General features: G+C 40.8%; 1 protein-coding gene across 6 annotated transcripts in view; it reads left to right on the top strand.

The window, feature by feature from the left end:
• The first annotated feature begins 201 nt into the window (after positions 1 to 201).
• pkib (protein kinase (cAMP-dependent, catalytic) inhibitor beta) overlaps positions 202 to 7,865 on the top strand; it is a 115,055-nt gene continuing 107,391 nt past the window's right edge. For 3 of the 6 annotated variants that reach the window (XM_078567132.1, XM_078567128.1, XM_078567129.1), the window contains exon 1: positions 207 to 376. The gene's annotated coding sequence lies outside the window, so the exon portion shown is untranslated. Of the gene's footprint in view, positions 377 to 1,578; positions 1,655 to 7,865 lie in introns of all 6 variants that reach the window. The other 3 variants (XM_078567130.1, XM_078567134.1, XM_078567127.1) reach the window with 3 other exon arrangements.

Raw genomic sequence — 7,865 nt, 5'->3', positions numbered from 1 at the left:
CCAGACAGGAGGGGTGGCGACAGATCTATACGTCAAAATCGGGCAGAGGATATTCCTTTTCAGGATGCAGCACGAACAGCAGTCGAGTGAATGTGCACATAAACACTCACCGCAGCAAAAGATGGGCGTTTGCTTAAGTCCTAGTGAATATCCTCCACAGTGACCGCGCCTCCTCCCCCCGGTGCCGCGATGGTAGCGCTAAAGTCGCTGACTTGGTACCCGATACATTGTGTCACTGGTGAAACCTTGCACAGAATGACGCGGTGTGGATGTGTGAATTACAAGGGAATTCCTGCCTTCTAACTTGATCTGAACCTAGTTCCTATCCAGCTCAAAAATATTGTATTTTCTTTGCTGTTTCGTTTTCATCACTCGGGTAAGCGATGCAATACTTTATCATTCTTTAAAAAAAAATATTGGATGCCAAACTTGCATGGATTGCATTCAGCTTTGCCAATCTCAGATTTGGGAAGCTGCTTTCACCTTTATTTTTGTCCCCGCCCCTCTCCCTATATATAAATGAAGGCATTTTCCCCTCCGCCACGATCCCCTGTCTCGGCAGTCACATAACCGGTTCATTTCAGTCGAATTGGTGTCAGTTTCTTGAATCCAGGACAGCGGCTTCTTGCTCGGATTAATTTAGAAGCAGGCAGCGAGACAACGAATTGCAGTTACATATCAGTGAGCCAACTGGTGCTAAGCAGAGTAATTGCTATGGAAGTAATTGTAGAACTACAGGCTGTTTTTTCATGGCTTTGAAGCACAAGTTTAAAAAAAAATCGCCCCTCCTCCCCACCCTCCAATAAATCCATCCTATGGTACATGAAATAGCTCCAACTAATGTTTGAGTTCCCCTTAATGACTACATGGAAATCTTGGGATTGAAGTTGCCCCTGAAGGAAGCGTGCGGTGCTGTGTTAAAGGGCAAGTGAAGGGGGAAAAAAGTGAGGCAGAAAAAAAATATATTCCGCGTCATTATATATTTTGTGTTGGCGTCAAGGGTCTTTTAAGATCTTGGGCGAAGTTGCCTCGTCGGAGCAATTATGTTATTTGATGTATTTTAACTCATAGTTTTGTCATTGTCTGTTCTATTTACAACACTTGTGTTTAGTTGCTAATTTATTCAGTTAATCATTTTAATAGGCTTTTTGGAAGAAAGCGTTTCTGTGCTTATTGCAACTGGAAATGAACCCATCCTACTGTTGACGCGACTTGGTTTTGTTGTGATTGCGGAGTTATTCTCTGCCATAGTTGGCCTCGCCAGTGTTCATTTTACTGAAACTGTAAATATTGATTCATTCCACATTTCCAGCTGTTTCTCCAAACTCAACATATCGGGCTGGGGGCTGTTTTTTTTTAATGTTCGTCCTTGGGATGTGAGTGCCGCTGGAAAAGGCCAGCATTAAATGGGAATTTCCTGGCAGGCTGATTTCCTGAAAGAGCCAGAATCAGACTTTCAGTTTGGAGATGTGGGCCTGCCTTGCCAGACATTCTCCTGCAGCAGGAATGTACTGGGGCAGCCTGTTCATGAGCTTATATTAACGCTGTATCAACTCGTGCTGTGTTTACTTTTAACAGTAACTGTGTTTACGGCACTCCAAATAATATGAGGAGCTTTGAAAGTTGTGATAAACGCAAGTATCAGCTTGTAGAGGTGAGTGCAAGGAACTGAAAGACGATTTCGTAACAGCAATAATGGAACGACCCATCGTGCCATGTTTCAAATAAAGATTTGCGTTTCATATAGAGCCTTTTAACACCTGAGGACGTCACAGAAGGCTTTTCAGGTACCTTCCAGGTGCAGTTCCTGTTATCGGAAATTCGTAGCAAGCCCTTGCAACAGAAATGCAATAATGATCATTTATTTATTTTAGTCATGTTGGGTAGAGGATAAATATTGGCCAGGATAACTTCCCTCCTATTTTCTTTCTGAACTTGTGCCAGCGGATCTTTTATACCATCTAAGAGGGCAGATATTGCTTAGGTTTAATGTCTCATCTGAAAGACTGTACCACTGACAGTGCAGCACTCCCTCAGTACTGCACTGGGGTGGCAGCCTAGATTTGAAATGTAGTAACCTGATTTACAGTCTTGTGCTGTGATAATGTTACCTTTTAAATATTCTGATAGCATTTTTGGTTTATAAGGGATACATGTCAAGAAAGTTGTCCGCCTGCCTCTGCAATGTTTTTGGAATTTTTAAAACTGTAAGCTTTGCTCCAGCCTCTGCAAGACTTTTAAAAATTGGTATTTAGTTAACTCAGCTCTGAGTTTGAGGTAAACCTGCTGCACCCCAATCCATTTGGGTCCAAAACAATGTGGTTTGAATCCTGTTTGGTGAATAAAGCCCATCATTGTCTTGAAAACTGGCCCCATTTATAGGGAATAGTAACAGAAAATGCTGGAAAAACTCAGCAGGTCTGGCAGCATCTGTGGAGAGAGGAAATAGAGTCAATGTTTTGAGTCCATATGACTTCTTCAGAGCTGCACTGTATCCCTTATAAACCAGAAATACTATCAGAACATTTGCTTAATGGGAGCTTTTTTCCAACGCCTCTTACTGTCCTGTATAGGGCACAAGAGAAAATTTTTTTCAGGGAATATAGAAATGCAATTTATTACAAAATCAACAATGAAAGAGGTGTAAATAAACCCAATATAATCAGTTTTTTTCCACAAACTTCATATTAATGGTATTGGGAGGTTAACTTACATCACTCAAATTTGACATATCCAAGTAGGAGCCACTATGGAAGGAAAAGTTGTGGACATTTGCATCGATTGAGTCGATTAGGATTATATTCACTGGAGTTCAGAAAAATGAGGGGGGATCTCATAGAAACCTATAAAATTCTAACAGGACTAGACAGGGTAGATGCAGGGAGGATGTTCCTGATGGTGGGCGAGTCCAGAACCAGGGGTCACAGTCTGAGGATATGGGGTAGACCATTTAGGACTGAGATGAGGAGAAATTTCTTCACCCAGAGAGTGGTGAGCCTGTGGACTTCGTTACCACAGAAAGTAGTTGAGACCAAAACATTGTATGTTTTCAAGAAGTTAGATATAGCTCTTGGGGTGAAAGGGATCAAAGGGTATGGGGAGAAAGCGGGAGCAGGCTATTGAGTTGGATAATCAGCCATGATCATAATGAATGGCGGCGCAGGCTTGAAGGGCCGAATGGCCTACTCCTGCTTCTAGTTTCTATGTTTCTATGTATCATCACATTTCTTCTCTAAAATATTTTATTTTACTCAGAGGTAGTCAAAGTCACGAGCAGAAAAAGGTAGTAGTGTGCAGGAGAGTTGATTCTTAAGTTGGATACTTTCCTCCTTGAGATTGGTGTCTGGATAACATTGCTGTCTGGTGCTGTAGAGAAACAGCAGGGTGTTGGTAGGGAGTACAGTGTGTGGCCCCAAATCCCAGGTTAGGGAAATCATGGGTCTGTGATGAGCTTAGCTTTGGTGACCACCTTTGCCCATGGTCACAGAATTTCCATGAAAGGCTAGGGCATAGTTAATGCCTGGATGGCTCAGTTGGTGAAACCATTGAGTATCTGAGCCATATGGAGGAGAAAGATCTCAGTTTTGATTCTTGGTCTGTGCTGCATCAGTTTGTCTCCGTGATCTCAAAATTGTCCCTGGCAGCCTTGGACTGAAGAAATTGCAGGCATGCAAGAAGTTGTGATAACCACACCCTCTCTCTTCCCCCTCCCCTTCCTTTTGTTGGCTCATTGTCAAGTTGCTTGCTAACGTTGACTGTAAATGTCCTCATGAATAATGAATGACCACTTAGGGTGTGACAGTGGAAGGGTGTGTAACACGGTACGCCAACAAAGAGTTAATGGGGTAGAAATACATCTTTGATGGGTGACGCACAGGGTGTCTGTTATATATCCCACCCGATAAAGAGTTTCATTTATCATTGGAGCTGAGTATTGAGTCACATATATAATGAGCGGGCAATGTGATAAAGCCCCTATTCTCGTTATCGCCCAGGACATGTTACCCAATGAATTCATGGAAGGAGACAATGGCAAAAGAAATATCATTAAATTGTTTACTTTTTTGGCCAGGTGTTCTATTCCCATCACAATTGCAGAGTGCTTTTGTACTGTATATTGAGTAAAACACTGTTTAGCTCATCCAGCTTGCTCTATTTATAGCTTCACAGCCAGGATCCATTCAGATAATTTTCATCTATTTCCTTTCCAGCTGTTTTTGACAATGTTCATTGGTAGTGAAATTGTGCAGAGGTGGGAGTAGTAGCCTGTTATAAGTGACAATGGAAGCAAAAATTGAATGCCAACCTCTGCAAATGTATTCAGTAAACTGGGAGTAATAAAGAATTATGAACAACAGTCGGGAAGAAGAGTTTTGTTGGAAAGTCACTTCAGTGATCTTCAGCTTTAACTGGAGTGCTTTTGCTGAATATACTTTTTAGTTATAACTCTTCTTCCTGACATCCATTCATAATTGCGTCAACATGATTTGAATTGAATTAGATTTCCTGTGCAAGTATTATTACAGAGAACAGCCCCTTTTTATATCCGCTAGACCATTAGGATGGATCTTCATGCTAATAATGTATGCTATCAAAGACACTTATGTGGCATAAATGGCTTGAGAGGAAGTCCCACAACTACTGAAAGCCTACGAGGAGGTAGTTTCATACTGTGCCTGTGGAGTAGAAGTGGCATTGACAACGAAAATCAGGGCATTATCACTGATAGTAACCATTGAATCTGCCATGTTGATTAAGACCGTGAGTGTGTAGTTTAGTGGATGGAAGCCAGTCTATTAATGTCCCATAATGTAACTGGGTATGAGTGTCAACATGCATTAGTTAATCCCTTCAACTGATGATAATTATAGTCTGGTGGGATAAATATGTGGTTGTTTCAAAGTACATACTTTGATAGGGATCTCCCTTTATGATGGATGATGCTGGGCACAAAAAAGTGACATTGGAATGTCAAGATTTCAGGATGTGAATATTCCAGTTCTTTGATGGGACTGATTTTCAGAACTGATTGTCTTTACCTGAGAAATGTTGTAGTTTTTTTCGTGTCTCTTATATAAAGCATACATAGGTTCCAAAAGAGGGAATATTTGGTTAATAGCTCCTGACCCATAGATTAAGTCCCCATAGTGACATGATCCTTTTGAGAGCTCCAGTACTAATTTGACAGCAAATTCAAAGGTACCAAAATTAATCTTTTTTTGGTTCTGAATAAATTGAACTGAGAAATGCTCTTTGATTTTGTTTATTTTACAAATTCCACCTTATTTTGCTTATTTACCATCCATTCACTCTATTTTTCTTCTGTCTAAGATCACCCTTTGTCACTTCTTGTAGGTGTGGATGGACAGGTGATCAACTCCTAGACCTCTGCTGTTGCTGCTTTTTATCTCTTTACCCAACCAGGAGGAAAGTCATTGTGAATGATCTAGATTGCATCAGATCATGAGCCAGAAAATTGCTTGGAGCCTCTCCCATTCCACTGGTGTTAGTTCATCAGGATTACAGTGAAAAGCCCATTGACCTGTACAAAGGGGATTTCCAGTGCGGTTGCAGCAAAGTAACAGTGTGGGTGTAGATCACAGGAAATTCCTGCTGGGAAGATAAAAGGGTTTAATGCACATTAGTTTTTAAATAAGCCAGCAATTTGAGGCAATGAAGAGATATGCCAGTTGTAAATTGCCACAAATTGCAAGGTGATTTATGCCACTTCACTGTTAGCTTCGCAAAAACAGGAGCTCGCCATCTTATTGTTCCATTATTGTAAAGAAATTGTTGCATTTGCACTGTTAAACCAAATTGAACAAGCTGCAGAAAGTTAGGATTGGTCTTAACAACATAAGGACACTTTTAATGATGAGATATATGTTCCTGCAAAGTCAATAATCCTCTTCAGCCCATAAAGAGAAGAATTGAAAGTGTGGAGTGTCATTTCTGCAGGTAAGTTGCTCTTCAAGGTTTCTAAAATGAAATTTTCTTTCTTTTCTTTTTCTGACTACTTTTCTCTCTCCATCCAACATGTCTTTCCTTCTCTATTTCTTTCTGCCTGACCCTTAATTCACCCTATTTATTCTCTGCAGCAATGCTGCACCTTTCTTTCTTCAGAAATCTCATTAAGGAGATAAACTGTTGGTCCTGTCATCCAGCAAGTTCCTAGATGCTCCATTGACCTTGCTGTTACCAGCTCACACTTCCAGCAATTTGCTTCAATAATGTTTTGAGCTGAGAATAAGGGGGAAAAAAATCTAACAAATGGAGTGCACCATGAGATGCCTGGCTCCAGCAAATTCTGGACGATTTTATTTTTCTCTCTCTGTGCCCCAAGTTTATGGTATGCTGTTACAAAGCTGCATCTCTGCTTCCAATGTTTATAGAGTATCTTATGTATGTGGATGACATGCAATTTGACCGTAGCTGATTTTGTTTTCTCATTCATGACTTGGGGTGGGGGGGGGGGTAAGTGGGGTGGGGCTATGGTTGATATCGCCATTATCAATTACTACAGTTCACAGCTCCCATTTTTTAAACAAGGGCGTTCCTGGAATGGGCAAAAAAACCTGTTTCATACTCTACAAATCTCCCCAAGGTGAAAGTTAATAAATAGTGCCCACCTGTGGCATGGTTGGTGGAACTCTCGCCCCAAATCACAAGGTTCCAGGTTCAAGTCCCACTACAGAGTTTCAGCACAAACATCAAGGCTGACAATCCAGTGCAGTACTGAGGAGTTCTACACTGTTGGAGGTGCCACCTATCAGGAGAGGCGGTAAACTGAGGCCCCATCTGCCTGCTTGAGCAGGTGAAAAGATCCCATGGCACCATTTTGAAGAAGAGCAGTGGAGTTATTCCCAGTGCCCTGGCCAATACTTATCCCTCAGTCAACATCACAAAGAAATTGATTATCTGGCCATCATCACATTGGTTGTGGTGTACAAATTGGCAGCCGCGTTTCCTACACTACAACAGTGACTACACTTCAAAAGTACACCATTGGCTGTAAAGCATTTTGGGACATCTTGTGGTCATGAAAAATGCTATATAAATGCAAGTCTTTTCTCAATTCTGCATTTGCATGATGTATTACTTACTACATTACAACAGTGACTGTACTTGTAATGTACTTAGTTGGCTGTAAAACATTTTGGATGTCCTCAGGTCATGGAAGATGCTACAGTTGCAAGTCTTTCTTTCATTAGATCAAACTAACCAGGCAGATTTAAAAAAAAACTCCATTTGCTTTTTTCAAGACCATCCTAAATGAACATAGTACAGGATTGATGAAAGCAAGAGCTTTGAAAAGAGGTTAAATTCATCATCTGCACACCAGTCCACTCATCTGTTGGCTTGGAGACAACGTATGAACAGAATCAACAGTTTAAAAACACACAAAAGTACAAATGTCCTTTTCATGAAAATAAAATAAAATCCTTCCCAAAAGAATGTTTTCTTTCAACAACATCATTGAAAATAGGCTCCACAGTATTTAACGCTTTCCCAATCAAAGTGGCCATGCATCAATTCCCAAAGCCAATGCAGATAACTTTCAACTGTAATATTGATTTTCTTTCGTAAGTTTTTTAACCAATTACCTTGCAATATTGGCATTATGTCACTGTCAAGTACAGCTTTGTGCCAGCTATTAAACACTTCAACAGTCTAATTTTATTGACATTACAATCGGCAGAGACATCACTCAATTCAAAGCCTATATCCTTGGAAACAGGGCTGTGGTGAAGAAAGACCAGGGAGTGGGACTGATTGGAAAGCTCTGTCAAAGACCAGGGACAGACACAATGGACTGAATTGCTACCTATGGTCTGATTCTGATTCTGCAGTGAACCTGTATAGAA

This window comes from Cetorhinus maximus, chromosome 21 (assembly GCF_964194155.1).
Source record: "Cetorhinus maximus chromosome 21, sCetMax3.hap1.1, whole genome shotgun sequence".
In the NCBI taxonomy this organism is placed as follows: Eukaryota; Metazoa; Chordata; class Chondrichthyes; order Lamniformes; family Cetorhinidae; genus Cetorhinus; species Cetorhinus maximus.
This window is presented reverse-complemented; position numbering and strand designations above follow the sequence as displayed.